Source organism: Erithacus rubecula (genome assembly GCF_903797595.1).
Source record: "Erithacus rubecula genome assembly, chromosome: 1".
Classification (NCBI taxonomy): domain Eukaryota; kingdom Metazoa; phylum Chordata; class Aves; order Passeriformes; family Muscicapidae; genus Erithacus; species Erithacus rubecula.
This window is the reverse complement of record NC_136658.1, coordinates 86,661,262-86,678,757: the sequence shown is the minus strand read 5'-3', so window position 1 is coordinate 86,678,757 and position 17,496 is coordinate 86,661,262.

The window sequence follows — 17,496 nt, the reverse complement described above, 5'->3', positions numbered from 1 at the left end:
CAAATAATATTGAGAAAGAAAAACTGAACAGGAATAGGACTTGCTAGTGTTTTAAAAATACTGAATACTTCTGTTTACAATAAATACATGGTTATGCAAACAAGCATATAAACAGCCATATTTCACGCGTCATTGCATGTTGGCAGCCATAATCATCATTTTCATATCTCTTTTGCTTTTAAGTCATCAGCTCATTTGCAGTCTTCTCTGTTCTTTATGAGAATTAATTTCACAAAATAGGACTTCATCCTTACTCTCCACCTCCAAAGCAAAATTTCAAGCCCCCTTACGTTTGGAAGCATCAGTAGTATCTCTTCTGAGGGAACTGCAAGGAGTGCTTTTACCCTATCTTCTCCCTCTTATCCACCCCAGGGTATTGTGTAGCCACCCAGAGGAAAGCCACTGGGATTACATTACGAACATCCACGCCAAACCACACATGAAACAAACACCTCTCTGTCTCCGAGATATGTTCCAGTTTTGTGCTATAAGCAAGACCTGCAAGACAGATGCCATGAAGTTTACATTGACTTTGTGAAGCTTTGCATCATTCCCCCCCAAGCAGGGCACAGAGCTATCCCACATGCTGCTGTAAACCTTGAGCAGACTTTTCCATGTAGTCAGGCGTTTAGTACGGGTCAGGTCCTGTGGTCTTCCATTTGCTCAAATGCCCCATTGAAACCAATGCTGGGAGGTCAACTTGCAAATGCCACCCTCTCTGTGCATGGTGAATAGCTCCTATTGAACACACTGGGATTACTCATGTGTGTCAGTGACTACTAATAAGAGCAAAAGGAGCAAAATCTGGTCCTCATTAAGGACTGTTAATCTGAAAAAAACTCCTTCAGCCAGTAGTACCACTCAGGCAGAGCAACTCTGTCAGTGAGAAGCTACTTAGGAAAGGCAATATAGTGCCTTTTGTCTCTATATTTTAATACAGAATTCTTTGGAGCATCAGTTAATTATCCAGGCATGACTACATGGAGGAATTCTAGCCCACCATTGACGAGCAAAGATAATCTTATACCATGAAACACAATTAGTCAGATGGTTATTTGGAAGTTTTTGGAATAGAAGCAATTTCTCTGACTAGGGAGATTTAAAAAAAATTAAGACTGAATTAAAAAATCATACCACACTTGATACCCAAGTATTTAATTACATATTTTCATAGGTTACTACAAATGAGCTCTAATTATACAATCTTAATTTATTGCTTTCGGAAACATTCATAGCCACTAGATAATGTGTAGATTTAAGTCAATATCTGAATAAACAGCCTGGAAAACACATCATTTGTACCCAGATTGGGTTACTAGCATGATTATCATCTGCCACCTGCTGGAAATAGCTGTGATAATGCAACTAAGTTCCACAGATGGAAGGTCTGGTCACTCACGGAACAGCGGAAATGTCAAAGAGCAAAATATATTCCTTGCACTCAGAAGCTTATTCCTCTTCCACCTACTGGGAAAGTTTGATTTGTCAAGGAGGGATATTTGTGAGTATCCACAGAGAAGCCTTAACAAACAGAAACTGATTTACTATTGAGAATAACATCATCTGCCTGTGTCTGACCAGAAGGCAAGATATATAGTCTGAAACTAATGCACCCAGTTAATCCCATCTGAGGCTGGCATAGCTGGCTTGCCTCTCTTCTTGCCTCTGGAAATGGCACATTGCAGGTCTCCCTGCACCATCCCCACATTGTCTTCCAGCCTCATTCAAAGAGATTGACCACTCTGGCATTATAGAGGCCCAAAAGACTCTCAAGGTCAACAAAACCTCCCCATTCAAGGCATCTGCTCTCACTCAAAAAAACAAAACAAAACAAAACAAAACAAAAAAACCACAAAAAAACCCCAGGAATAACCCCCAGTGTTTGTATGCGGTATTCTTCAGAGAGCCAGAACCTTGTAACTTGCTTCCTCTGTGCCAGCAAAGCACAGTGAGTAACCCAAGTAAGCCAGAGGGTATATCCAAGGCAGTACTGCAGGACTGGCCTTCCTCTCTCCCTTGTGCAGAACAGGCTGAACAGTAGCAGGACACACAGGTAAGACTGGCAGTTCTAGTCAGGGGGCTGGCTTATTGTGTCCCCCTGGCTGATGACAGGACTAATTGTATTGGTGTGATTTTGCAATTGGCAGGTCTCCCCGAGCCAGCAGAGAGAATGAGACAGGTGCCACTATATCAGAGATTCAGACCTTTTTTTTTTTTTTAACCAAAATCAAACACAAGCCCTTAAGCAACCAGTTTTTGCATGCCCAACACGTTTAGAACATCAGCCCATAGTTAGTGTTTCAATGGCTCTTGCATTCAGGGAAACAGTGCCTTTCTCTGAATACCTTTCAATTATTTCTGAGGTCAAAAAAGGAGAATAAAAGAGGAAAATGGAGAAGAAAGAGGCAAAGAAAGAGAATAAAAAATGCAATTATTTTGAAGGTTATCCAGGTCTGTGTGATAGAGTGGAAAAAGAAAAAAGAATACACATCCCAGAACCTAGTAAAATTCTAATTAATTCCTCATTTTCTCCACTAACTTGTTTTAGCCATTGCAAAACAACCAGCTGTTTATAGCAGTAAGAATTAATAACAGCCCTAAAAGAAATATTAAAAATCCAAAACATTGAGCCACACATTAGCAAGAATTAATACGGGCATGTACTATCACATGCCTCCTGTGCAGGGAAAGGGCCAGGCCTGCAACAGCACCATGTCCCACAGCAGTGTACAGCATTCCCTCCAGGAACACTGGCCACAGCCCATGCACCCAGAACAATGCTTCTGTCTGCATTTGCTTTCAGTCTAAAGCCTTTGTTGCTTCACCCTGCTTTGTCTGTTCTTAGGAGGTCGCTGTGCTTCAGGCCCCCCAGTTTCCTCCTCTGTTTGCTCTTGGGAGGCTGACACCTCTCTTACAGCAACATGGTCCTTGCCTGTGTTGGTAAGTGGCCCTCATTCCAGCCATAAATTTAGCTATGCCTCATGAACACAAGTTGGCTGATTTAGTCCTGTAAAGCTTGGCAAGGGTCTGATATAGAGAAAATACCCAGAAGTAAAAAACCTGCTAGCCAAAGAATCAGCAACACCCTCCAGCCTGCAGGCACAGAAGTCTGACACCTTTGCTGAAGCCATTGCTGCAGTGACATTTGTCCTCATGGGGCCATATGGCTGAACACAGACTCTCACCTGGGAGTGTATAGGGCTGCCCAGCAAAATTCACCCAGCACTCTGTCCCCAGACATGCTGGCCTCTGGCTACAGATCAGCTGTTCAGCAGCAAGAGCATACCCCTCCCAATGCCTTCTTTGGGAACAGCACCAGGACAGGGAGGTTGTCACCCAGAAAGTGCCCTCCTCCTCAGGCAAAGGGGGGGGACAGGGCTCTGGCCTTACCTGTGTGTAACTACTCTCTATCATTCACCCATGCAGTGAGACCAGCCTTCCCCAGGAAGCTAAGGAGTGCTGCACAAGCAGACCTCCCTGTAGGAGCTCAGTCAATTGCTCAATAGTCGTGTCCTGCCCTGTCCTCTCCCTCTGTGTCCTCCTCCCACATTAAAACCACTCTGGAACATTAGCTGTCAGTGCTAGTCTTCTTGGCAACTTTTCTGGAGATCAAGGAAATTGTGTATTTCAGTAAACATAGTCCAAAAGATTCTAAATTGTCTAGGTAGATATAAATATATATATATATATATAGATAAACAGAACTTTGTGTGATTATAGCAATGCTTTTCCTTTCCTCTTCCTCTCTTCCCACCCCCTTTTCCTTCTCTCAATTTCTGAGACAATAAGTGGGAAACAACCTCTTTCTTTTCCCCCAGCCAAAAATTAATTCTAGCTCAAAACTTCCAGAAGGGGTCAAGTCTAAAAGGAAGCATCTGGTTAATCTGCTTTTGTACTGCAGTGGGGGCCATAGCCCTCACATCCCCTCCCTCTGCCCCACTCAGCCCTGCAAGCACTTGTGCCACGCTGGGGAGGGTTTGCTCACTCTCATGCACCCTGGGCAGGACTGCAGCTCCTGGATGGAAGCCTCTAGGTATGCTGCATGCACAGACACAGCACATCCCACTCATCCCAGCACAGCTTCCAGTTGCTTTTTTTAATCCCCCGAGTACAGACGGACTGTTCAGCCAGAGTCGGGTTGTGAGTTATCTGATAAGGGGCGGTGCTTGCAGGGTCAGAGTCACAGTATGGGGTCCTATCATGTAATGTAGTGAACTGACCAAACAATAATTTGGCTTCTCTCACCATCTTGAAATGCATATCTAGGGACGGGCAACGAATGAAGGCAGACTGGGCTTGATCCTCAAACACACCTGCAAGTGGCTCCCATCCTGTTGTTCAGTCTGTGCATATGTTCAAAGTCAGTGTAAAATACTTCATAGAATAAAGTGAGAAATTGCTGCAACTTAAAAATAGTCAGGAAAGCTGTCAAACAAACAAACAAGAAAACCAACAACAACAAAAAGGACAACCAATAACCAACCAAAAAACAATAGGACATATTTTCCTCTTTGTACATACAGGAAAGCTTTAAAGCCTTAGAAAAATGTACATTCACCATCCTGGATTTTCTTAGCAAATATACCAAGTTCACAGCAAATGACAAACATGAAAAAGGCACTTCTGGTCATGGTGAGCAACAGTACCTCCAAACATACCATCTCTATGGAGTGTGCAATGGCAGAAGAAGCATTTTTTAAACTTAATCTGTAACTGGGCAGTAAACATGAGCAGTTGCTGTAGCTAGCAGCTCCTGAGTCAGCCTAAGCCCTTCTGCTGGTAAAGGGGGTGGGAGAGGAAAGGGCAGGGACTCATTATTTGCAACATAGTGGGAAGTAACTCAAGAAGCAAATTCCTAGCAGCAATACCACCTGCAGAACTTACAGCCCTAGATATTTTATGAAGAGTTTTGTTTAAATATCAGACCAAAACAAAAGCAAGATTAAAAAACAAACCCAGAAACCCATGAGAATCATTGGATGCTGAGATCTCAGACAAGAAGCTGAGCATGCTCCCAGTTAACACAGTAGTCTGGTATTGACTACCTTGCTCTTATGCAGCAGAAATAAACAATTCTCTCTGCTGTATTCAAAAACTAAATGTATTTGTGTCTTAATACCGAGTGAAAAATGCATTTTTTTGCGAAAATGAAAGTATTCTTTTGTTAATTATCTACTAATTTTTCATTTGTTCTTTAGCAAGTACCTTTTCCTATCAAGAAATTACATGCAAGTTCAGTCTACAGCTTTTTAAGGATGCTTCAGAAGACTGCTTTGATTAAGCAGTGAAGCACCTTTTAAAGAATTTCCTGCTAGACCTCTAAGTTTAGAGGTGAAATTAAAAGTAGAGGTAGGACCTATTTTCCCTGTCATCCATAACAATCTTCTGAAAGAAAGGAGCTGCTGCTGGACCTTAGGTGCTTTGACATGACGACAACCATTGAAGCTGGTGAGTTTTTCTTTCTTTATGTCAAAATGAGAACCACCCAGCAATGCCAATTTCCCCCAGAGGCCAGTTTAGAATACATACATGCACAGGTTCTGAGGGTAGAAAGAGAATAGGCAACCAAGGAGGAAGTTTAAAGCCATTTCCCTTCACAGAATTTAATTGAGAAACAGCTGGGAACCCATGCCAGGTGATTTCAATTTCTTATTGGGCTATGTTTCCATCAATCTAAGGGTCTATGTTTTTCTTATATTTTAAGGTTTCACCAAAATCAGCAAAAAGATAGTGATGTCCTTCAGATCAATCCATAACAGATCATTAAACATATAGCATTTAAAAGACCCTGCCCTGACCAAAGGCCCTGCCAAGCACTTTTATGTCATCAAGAGCAAAATATAATTGTGTTATGTGTGCAGTTCAATTTTATGTAGGCATTTGAAAAAAAATGCACTTAAATTCTGTACTCTTTATTTTGACTGACATTCTCAACATCTTTCTTTTATATTTACCAGAAATTAAGAACACAAACAGTGGGGAAAAATACACTCTTCATTTCCATCCATCATTTGTCTGAAAATAAGAGTATTTGCCTTAGAGCTCAAAATTAGTAGGTATCAAGATTTTAATTATACGTCTGCTTCTGCTGTTTAAGCTTCATTTCACCCCAAGTGTAATAAAAATCACTAATGCCTATAATCAACCTTACTTCAACCACTGAAATGAAAAAGCTAGTCAAGATACATATTAAAAAGAGCACTGTCTTGTTTCTGTGTTGTGTAGTTGTGTGATAGATGTGTTGCTGCATTCACATGAAACACTGTGTAAGATCAACTTGCACAAACTGCTTTATAGTAAAAAGGAATTCATCCTTGAACCTGGTTCTTCCTTGAACAGACTAGTTCTCAATTGTGAATTTTGGTACTATCTGCCAAATCGTCCCTTTCTACTTTTCAGTACACTTATATAATGTGCATTAATCTAGCTGTTTTAAAAGACCCATGGCAGCTGCAAGTTGTAATTCAAGTTTCTCCTTAGAAACTAAGGACCTTATAAAGAAAATGCATGAACCAAAAGCAAACTTCTTCAGCAGTCTTCCAGACCCAGCTTCAGGGTGCTCCATACCATACGAGAGAAACTTCAAATGATCTGTGACAACTAAAAGTTGTTTTTGGAGATCTTGAATGAGCAGAAGAACCTTTTCTATTTTTGAGAGGGCCTGAAGAAACATCTTTGCCCATTCACTTTTCTGCCAAATATTTCCTAAGAAGAGTGAAAGCCATGGTAGCCATGGATGAGAACCACTAGTCAGCTTGGTAAATGGCTTTTCAAGTCTGTTTTGTCTGTTTTTCTTAGCAGTCAGATATCAAGCAGATAAAGAAAGGTGAAAAGGCTATTAAATCTCAGAACTATTTCAGTATGAACACATTTCCCCTGGCTTTTGAAAAGTGCATTTTAATAAATGAAATAAATGTTTTTTAAAATGTATTGCAAAAGACCAGTGGGTTTGTTGAGAGCATTACTGAGGTGTGCCATGCAATTCAAGACTCAGTAAATATAGCTTCTTGTACAGTCCTTTACATATTTGTATGAATTTTGTAGAGTCATAGATTGGTTTGGGTTGGAAAGGACCTTAAAGATTGCCTGGTTCCAACCCCACCTTCATCATGGATCTAATTAATGGCTTACACTACTGTCTTTCCTTCACTAGTGAGAAGTAGAGCTGGTTTGTGAAGTATAACTGGTAATCTATTTAAAGTATGAATGAAATACTCTTTGTTATAACATTCAGTTCTTGTTTTCTATTTGTTAGATGTATTGTTTGAAATGCTACCACAGCTATTCATTCATTTCTGTGCAGCAATGCCATGACAACCCACACGTGACTGGCTACAAGCATACCACAAGTCTCCAGGGTTTTGCTTTAGAAAAGACTCAGAGTGTTACTCACACCAATTTTTTAAGAGCCCAGTTTGCAGAGATTTATCAAGCCTATTTGTCAATTTTACCATGTGGCAACAACTATTTCAGCTAAAATGGGACAAGTATGAAGAACTTAAGGAAAAGGTGGGTACAATTGTTTGATAAAGAGCATGTTCTTTAAGACTTCATTAAGGAATATGCTTACCCAAAAGGACTACAACATCTTTCTATTAATTCTTAATGTGCTGTAAAAGCTACTGATGAGAAATAAGGTTGAAGAGACATGTTTTGAGAATATCCAGCAAATGTATGTAAAGCTTTTGTGTCCATTCAGGGTATCATAATGATTTTCACCAAATTTAGAAGTGAAAAAGATTTGATTAGTCATTTGGTCCAAATCAGTAATAATGCCCTCTTCAAAATCTGTAAGCAGTGAATAGCATCAGCAATGATTCAACTGCATTGCTACCTTAGGAAGACTGTATCACAATACAATTAGCTTTAATATGAAGAAATAGTTCTTCATTATTTCCAGACTGGGTCTGCTTCATTAACTGTGTAAAAATATCTTCCTTCCTTCCTTCCTTCTATTGTTCCCCTAATTTGACTTGCAGGTGGAAAAAAGTTAAAGATGAGGTAGAGAATTGGAATTGATGCAGTTTTCTAACTAAACTGACAATATTGAAATAAATTAATTTCTTTCTGTATGAATTAATCTCAAGAGGCTCACTACTGTTTATAAGCCTGATTATTTGAACAGTGGCTCTTTTAAAGCAGGGAGCTGGTATCAGTGTAGTTGAAATATCCTCAGCATCCACTGTTCATACAGAACTCTCCTTTGTTCAGTGCACAGAGCAGTGTACTCCATATATGCATGAGGGGCCAAGAATAGAGGTTAGAGATCACCATGATATACAGTGAAGAAATGTACTTATAGAGAACATAATATTTCCCATGACTCAGTTGTTCTCAGATTAAAAATAAGTATTAACTTCTGAGTGAAGAGAAAGAATAACTATCATGGTGAGCAAAGGATGGCTTAGAAGGTACAGAATTTTGTTTCTTATTATGGGGTTCACACCAAGCAATGATTAACAAGGTCCCCAGTGACCAAAGAGTGGCCTTTTCAAGTGCCCCTGTGTTGTCATGCTGACACTTCTAAATTCCCGTAGTGGTTTCCCAGAAACTCACTGTGCATTCTCCTGGCACAGACACAGGCTTGCTGCAGTGAGCACCAGCTACCAGAGCAGAGGTACCTGCAGCTGTGGAACCCGGGGCAGCAGGGCAATTTGGCAGGTTGTCCTGAATGACAGAGCCCCCTGAAGCCCGGGCTTTTGATCTACCAATAGAGACAGATATTGCTCTAAGAAATCATAAGGGTCTCTGCTAGGTGATGTGAAGGCTTTGCATTGAAGGAGATCACAAAAAAAGTGAACCAGAGAAAGAGAGAAAGAGGGAAATAGGAAGCAAGGAAGAAAACAAGGTACACCTCTTGGAGAAACAACTGAAAAGATGGCAATGTTTACGGATAAGTTATCATATTCTCCATGCTGCAAAGGTACAAAAAATGTCAGCATGTTTTTACGAACCCAAGAGCAAATGCTTCCAGTCTGAATAATTTTGCTATTTTCCTCAAAGAAGAAAGGAACAGGGAAAAAATACCAAAAGTTACAACTCCTTTCTGCAACATTTTGCATAGAATTAAAAATAAAATAATTCCAAAACCATCTGTAAAGTGCTGCAACAGAGATATGGGTAGGCTTATAAATGCCAAGGTTAACATGTTAGGCATATAAGAATGAGACAGAAATTGTTTCCAACAATTCCCATAAAATGAAATTATTGATAAGAATTCTACAGAAGAAATCCTGTTTCTAAACCCACCTTTTGTTGTTTCAAGTCTGAAAGAGCTGGGAAATTAAAATCAGAGTTTGCATAAATACTACATTTTGTACTTCACACTGGTGATTTGTACTGACTGGTACAGTAACAACCCTCTTTTACAAATTACATGTCTTCCTAAAGTTATTTTTTAAATAACTCATTAGTATGATAATTAAAGGCACCTGAAGAATCAGAGGAGATAGCAGCAGAAGCCAAAACTCTCACAGGTTTGCCAAGTTTAGTTTTGCTATCCAGTAAAAGTCAGCTACTTAACATGATGGGAACTAGAGAGGATGCAGATGCAGTTGGAGTTGAGAGCAGTTTCCTTCTGGGATCCCACCTCCTCTGAGATGACTGCCACAAAAAAAAAAAAAAAAAAAAAAAAAAAAAAAAAAAAAAAGCAGCTGAATGTTTTCACAGGAAGCCAAGCAGCTCAAGCAAATTTCAGACAAAGTTAGAAACTGCTAAACATTACCCCAGTCAATGCTGTAAATTATTCACCCTGTTTTAAAAGCAAGAAACCTGTCCTGGTAGTAAGTATGACAAGTCTGTTGTTAGGGATTCAAGCCTGATCTTTGGCTCATCACAAAGATGCTTCAGAAAGGGACATGGAAGACTTCTGTTGCATTCAGGCAGTGCTTTGGTCATGTCCTACACCGAGGGGTTTGTGTTGGTGATGTGCTTGCTGCTTTTACTTATGGGTCTCTTATTTTTTAAATAGCAAGTATTTCCCTCTTGTTTACATATCACTGAATCTGCCTGAGTTGGAACAGTTCATGTGTAAGTTATGAGAGAGGGAAAATATATTTCATGACAAAAATTCATTGTTTCAACTGATCCAGTGTCACTCCCTGCAGAAGCCTACTCTGAGAGAAAGTGGTCTCCTCTCTTAATCCTCTCTTCCTCTATCCCATTACCAGATTTTCTTCCATGGAGTTTACTTAGTCCAACACAGCTCACAGATTATTCTTCTCCCTCATATGTTGCATGGCTGTTTAGGTCAGATGGAGACAAATATTATTATGCTGCTAAACTACTAACTCCATTAGAAGTCTTAGATCTACAATGTGATCTTAATGATTGTTCTAAAATGCTAATAAGAAAAAACCTAGGAATACTTTCAACACAGGAAGTCCTTTTCCAGTATTCTTACCCCTCTGGCAGCATCCTAAATAGGTATCCTTTTGGAAAATGTGGCTTATCTTAGGAGTGCCAAGTGCTTTCTTAGACTAGTCTTTTTATTTCTGCTGGATGCCTAATGAAAAATACCTGCCTTCTCTTGGACAGTCACTTCTGTATCATAACATCAACACGACTGTAACCAGACTGTATGCATTTTCTACATTTTTACAACATAAAGAAGACTTTGCATCTCCAGCAGACTTGGAAACAACTTTCTTGAACGTTTTCATTTTCCACTACTCTGCTGGGCAAGTCTGGCTTTGCTGATACAATGAATCATGTGTTTAATAGTGTAACTGCTGGCTAACACAACAGAACAGAGGAATTAGAAGATCTTCCACAGTGATATGGAAAGGTATTTCCAACGACAAAGGATAAACATTTCATTTCTGTTACAGATCCAGACAGCAAAACCATTAGTGGACACACGTGCCCTAACAATATACAGCCACAAGCTGAAGGTACAGTATTGGCTATTTCACTGGGCCTTCTCATCTCCTCTCAAAAGAAATAAGGAGCCTAGCAGATGGCCACAATTTCAGGGCCTTTTTATTCCCCTCAGTGAAGTGATTATTACAACAGGACTATCAGGATCCATGAATAGCACATTCCCGGCAACATTAAATAACTTTTTTTTCTTTATGATTATTGATGAAACCAGAGTTTCAGATTAACAAGTGCTAAAGTGTTCAAATAGCCTCCTAAGATATACTTCTGCACAGACAAGAAAATACCATTGCAAATAACAAGAATAGCACAATCACCAAGATATAGAGCAAAGAACTGAACAAAAGGATGTTAACACATTCAAAGCACAAGAAATAACAATGGGTATCCTTGACTGGCAGTTATGCTTCAAAATCTTACTGCTCCCAAGAGACAAATTTTTAATAAAGGATGAGAGTGGAAAATAAATTGTTAGCTAATTACCTCTACTCACTAAAAGGAAACAACAACAAAAGAAAAACAAAACAAAACAAAAACCACCCAAAAAACCTAAACACGAGCAAAGTAGAAAATGCATGCAGCTAAACCCTGTCAAAGACTTAATTTCCAACACAGTGCCCCTCAGGCAATGGGAGCACAACCCATATAAGGACTTCAGAATTAATTTCCTTAAAATTGTTTATCATCTCACTGTGTGACATAATAATCCCCAGGCACCTTAAAACCATTTCACTAGCAAAACAATTCATTTCTTCTTCATGCATAAATTCACATGCTATATTAGGATGTGGGTTCAATCGCTGATGTTAATTTTTTTCCCATTACTGTAAAAATAACTGCTTAAATTCCTTTGAAAATGAAACACTGTATAACTCCCCCCCCACACAGAGGTTACCAACAAAAACACCAACAGGAACCCACTAATCTTAGGCATGCTCCTTAGCACTACAAGTCCTGATATCTCAAGGTAAGACTGGTTCTTTCTCCTCCTCCTGATTTCCATACTCCTATAGAAAGAGAGGAGTAAAAAATCTGGTGATCTTCTAGGATCCAGTTCTTCTTCACAATCACTCTCCTCAGGGTTATTTTGTCATGGGATGACTTAATGCACCAGTTTTAGGCACCTTTATACTACAATGTAACTAGCATCTAGCCTGTTTTGGTTACAAAGCCTGGCAAACTAGGAAGATGCACTAGATTTCTTCAGAAACCTGCTATTCTGACATTAGCCACTCAAAACCATCAGACCCGGATGAGCAGGATTTACTGTTTGTTTTGAATAGGACTTGAAGTATCTTTGAATCAAATAATCAAATATGAGGAAGGAAAGGATGAGAAAGGAAAAGACTGAATTAGTATGCTCAAAACAAGACTATTCTTTCAGCAGTTCTGTTCCAAGAGCCTTTTGAGGACAAGATGTTGAAGACCAGCTATGAAAATTGTGCTTTCCCTGCTTTCCTCCATCTGGCCTCTCTCTCTCTTCAATTCAGCCCTTCCAGAAAAGGGATTGTTTGGCCTCAGATAACTGTATAAGCAAGTTTTTCTCTTTGCCTCTCCCCCACTAATTCCCAATCCCCACACATTTTTAGCATGGATATGTGTTCTTTGAAAAACAACATGGCAACATTTTTTGCAAATTAGAAAATGCGTCAGGATGTCCAAAGGGATTCTCTCTCTTCCACTGGACTATTTCCATTTCTATCCACTATTGACACAGTCAGCTTTCAAAACTGAGATATATATAATTGAGATTATTAACATCTTCCATTTTAAAATCAAATTTTAAAAGGCTTAAAATCATTATAAGGATGAAAATAACTAATTTATTCTTCCTTATACATCTCTCCCCATTTGTTCATTACACCCAGTTGTTGCTTCTCTGCTTACAACAGTAAGTGTCCTGCAGTCCCTCCAGGACAAAAAAGGCCTGCAACTGGACTTAATCCAAATCTCACTGCTGTCAATGGAAAAGTAACTATTTGATCCAAAGCTCACCAAAGATAATGGAGGAAACCCCACTGACTTCACCAAAGTCTGGATAAGTCCCATTGTGTGCTTGTACACTGTCCGTAGCAATCCTAGCTTGTGATAAGACCCTATGAAGGCAGTTAGAGACAAAAATTGCTATGATGATTCTGGAAAATACATTGACAAATATTTATAGACTTACTCTGATAAAATGCATTCACTAATCATGCAGGCTGTGGCTGTGGTTGCAGGAGAGTGTTTCAGGGTCCAATTCACAGTATTGCAAAGACCTTTGGCTCCCTGTGTCACTATGAAAATGGTGGAAAAAAGGGTTCCCGCAGAGCTTTACCCATCAGTATCTGTTGCATGCTGTGTAGAGAAGGATACAGCAATTTTGAACACCCCATTGGATATCCATGCTGCTTGTTATGCCCTTGTAAAAACAGAATCCTTTCTTTATCCCTTCTGTACACGAAGTTGGAGAAAGACTAACTTTCTGACACTGAAAGAGACAACTGTTTGCTGCTGGAGAATATGTCCTGCATAATGAGAACAAAGAGGCAACAAAAATGACTATAAGGCCAAAACATAACATCAGCAGCACTATTTCCATGTAGTTATCAAGTTTCCTTCCCAGTGATAAACATAGCTAAGGATAAACTGCTCTGTGAGGACACATTTAAAAGACAGCCTAAGGTATAATCAACACTTCAGAAAGCCACTTGCTTATCCTGTCACATGAAATCTAATTCCAGGTCATTTTCCTCCTACACTCGGTTGAAGAGAAGATGACTTTAAATTAGTTTTTCTCTTTAATAACTGAGGGAATAAAAACAAATAGAGAGGGGAAAACGTTGCCCTACTTTAAGAAAATAATTGCAGCAAACCTGTTATGTCTTAGCAAAGCTGTTGATCCTACTGAGTGAGTCATTGCTGCTGACTTTGCCAGTTGTTTCTACAGACACCACCGGAAAAAGGGAGAACTAAAGTTGAGAGATGAAATAAAGCCAGAGCAAAAATGTAATTAAATTTTTTTAAAAAGTGGAGCAGGAAGCAGGAAAAAGTGAAAATTTAATTTACTGCTCAATGGAGATCAAGCACAATGTGCCTTGAAGATTTATCACTGGACAGAACCATCTTAAATATTTTTGATTCAGCAAGAAATTCACATCCCAAATAGGGCACAGGAATCCAGTCAACAATAGGGACAGGTTTTTGAAGCGAACATTTTGTATCGTTCAGGTGGTGGTTGGTATCTCCTGTGATTCCTTTGCAGCCAGCCTCCTTTTTGATAGACTAACTACTCACCAAGATCTAAAGTGTCTCCAGAAAGCAAATGCTGCTCGGTTGAAATGACCCAGGTAGAACTCACTACACACCACTGTCACAAATACCCTGACATTTGCACAGTTCCTTTACCTGAGGCAAAGTTGGTCACGGCCTGCATGCAAATCTGTATCATAACACTTGTCACCACTGAATAATATCCAGATCTGTGCAGACATCAACAAGAATTACTTAATTCCACTGCTGAAGCTGTGATTATACAAGATACAGAAAGAGCAGAACATTGTCCTTCTCTCTGTTCATGATTCAAATGGCAAACTCCTGTTGTTTTCTTTGGATTTCTTTGGTTTTCAACAAACCTCTCCATTAGCTAGTTAAATTTGTGATGACACCAGAAAATTAACACAACAAAACCAAACAAACCTGGATGGATTTTCCACCACTTTCTGCAAAGTTATGAATTCCAGGGCTCTTGCAAGGGATGGAGAAGACCACAGTGGAAGCAGGGGGGGGATGAGCAGGGGAATAAAAAAGTGGAAGTCCTTTGCTTTTTTGGTAGCAGGATACTGTTGTGAGATCAACTCAACTGCCTGGAAAATTGCAGTCTAAGAAATTACAGAAAGTTTCCAAGGTGTTTGAGGCAGTAGACTTATCTCCACTATCTTCATGCTTCTCAACTCAGTACATCAGATTTGTACTCAAGAGAAACTTATAAACCAAAGTAACAGAAATCAATGATTAAGCATTTCAGACACCAGCCATGTCCTCACCTCAGTACTGCACTACTGCAATTCCTAGACTGAAGGTTCACACTAATCTGAGATAAAGCCATAGAATTGTTCCTCTTGTAAAATGTCCCAAAATTCCATATAGGCAGGAATGTGTTTGGAAGACACTGAACAAAGTCTATCCTCTTAAGAAGGACCAAAAATTGGGTTGCAAAGGTCAGTTAATGCAGATCAAGAAGGAGAAAGTCCCCAGGCAAAATTCCCCCTTACAGAAGATTGACAAATACTTCACATTCTGGATTCCCAGGCATGGGAATACAAACAAGCATGAAGAAGTCTGATTCTACTTATGTGGTTTCCCCCTCTGGTTTAATTGAAGATAAACAAAAGCAGGAGCTGTGGAAAGTGAACCAGGAGAACTGAGCCATTCTGGATAGAATTACAAAATCCCAGCCTCAGTATCAGATTCAGTGATGGCACGAGGATTGGCAACAAGCTGAAAAATACATGGCCAACATTGCGAGATATCCTCGTGGGCAGTGTAAATCACAGAGCCAAAAGGTAACCCTGAGCTTCTGTTCTTTCCTTCACAGTTATTTCTGGATCAGAACTGCTCATAGAGCACATTTTGCAGCACTTTTGTGCTGAGGATTAACTGCACATGGCAGCCAGCCACACAATTAACAGCCTTTCACTTAATGCAGCCACTCTTATCAAATGAATCCCAGAGCTCTCTTCAGACTTTATTAGACAATTTGTAACTACTGTAGTTTCTACAGTCAGACTGTGCACCATGGAGAAATGGTGCTCTCAGAAAAAAATCTAAAAATTATTGCAGAAACCAGAAGCAATTGTTTACCAGTTCCATGAGAGCAACAGCCAGACAGTGCAACAACATTTAAGGTGACCAGAAGGGCACATGCATTGAGGGGTCCAAAACCTATACTGGCAAAGTAACCAGGTTCTTATTTTCATCAGTAACAGAGGTAAAGGAAATCAGCAACAAAATGGCTATAGGAGGTTTTAGCAAGCTTTTCCAGGGAAAGAAAATTGATTGTGTTTTGCATTTCCACGTCCATCTAGTGAGTCTTGAGCCCTGCAAGTCAGAAATTCCCAACTTTCTTCCCATACAAACCAGAGGGAAGCTGCAGTACTGCCCATCCAGCAGGGAGGTGGCATCAGCTCTGCCTTTACCCATCCTCCCTATTGCCTTGACCTGCTAGGTCTCTGTGGTCATGGGTCTTGATTTTTGAAGTATGTCCTCTGTGATTTGAGTCTGATTCATTTTGTGGCTCATACTATCTGTATGTTTACCATAATCACTTCCTAACCCATTACCTCTAGTCTGAGCTCACCGAAATAAGTATTTTTGAAGCCAGTACTTTCTTAACACATGTAAATGGATTTTCAAAGGTATAGCTTAACAAAATCTGCCTGAGTCTTTGGAGGATAGTAAATGGTAATTCTTCTATCTCAGGACTATCCTTTTGTCAAATCTTTGGTCCAAGTTCTAATTCCAGAGGGCTTGTTCAGAGAAGGCAAAGCACTCAAAACAAAAAGAAATAAAAATTGTGGCACTGAAAGCAAAAACAACCTCAGCCTTTTCCCAGCTTTTCTCTGAACACAATTTTTGAATACAGATACATCTGTTTTACTAAAGCTTCCCAAAACTGTTTAATCAGAGACAGAAAGCAAAGCAAGACAGCTTCAACCCAAATGGTTAAGACTTGACCAAAAACTTTCAATTAAAAGGGTGGCTTCTACAATGAAATATATGAGGCAGCTTTAATTGCTGTGGAGGCAACACTACAAAACAAATAATTTTATTAAAAGTAGTATGGTTGTAAATCCAGTAGTTTCATAGTCAGAAAGTTCCAAAATTATGGAAAAGTAAATACATACTGCAGCCTTCCCCACATCTGCTGTTAAGTCTGTGCTTTGTAATTAACAGGTACTAGAACATCTGTAAGAAATAGTCATTAGAAAACACCTTTTTCCACTCATCATTTCAGAAATGGTTAAGCCATTTGGAAGGACATTTTTCTTTTGACAAATAAGCAAACTTGATGCAGACACCTGCTGCAAACCTCTTTATCACAAGGAGAAATTCAGTAAAGTTACACATAAGAATATGATCAGTGGAAGTATTTGGCAAGATCTGCCATAACATGTGCTACTCTATGATCTTTCTGTGATTTTATAGTTCACCTGACACCAGTACATGGTCAAACTAATAAAATATCAGTCATAAAATTTCTTGTCAGGTATTTTTCTACTCTCCCTCTGTTGCAATTGAAAACTTTTTACTCATCCCATGGATGCTCTAGCAGCAGGAAAAAGTGAGAATTTTTTTTTACATAAGGACATTCTTTACCAATCCCAAAGGAAGAAAGAATTTTTCTGAACCAGCCTTTCCACTGGCCTGACTGATGGAAATTTCTCTGACTCTGGTGGCTGAGACAGTTCTCATGAAAGAAAGAAAAGGAGAATTCCCTTTCTTTCCTCTGGAAGAGGGCAGCAGCTGTATCATCAGCAAGAACTTGTCAGCTTTCTTTGCTAACCAAGCTTTGGTACCAAGAGAATAACCCTGAAAACAAGACATATAGGGTTATTAAATTAAGGCAGTGACAGGTTC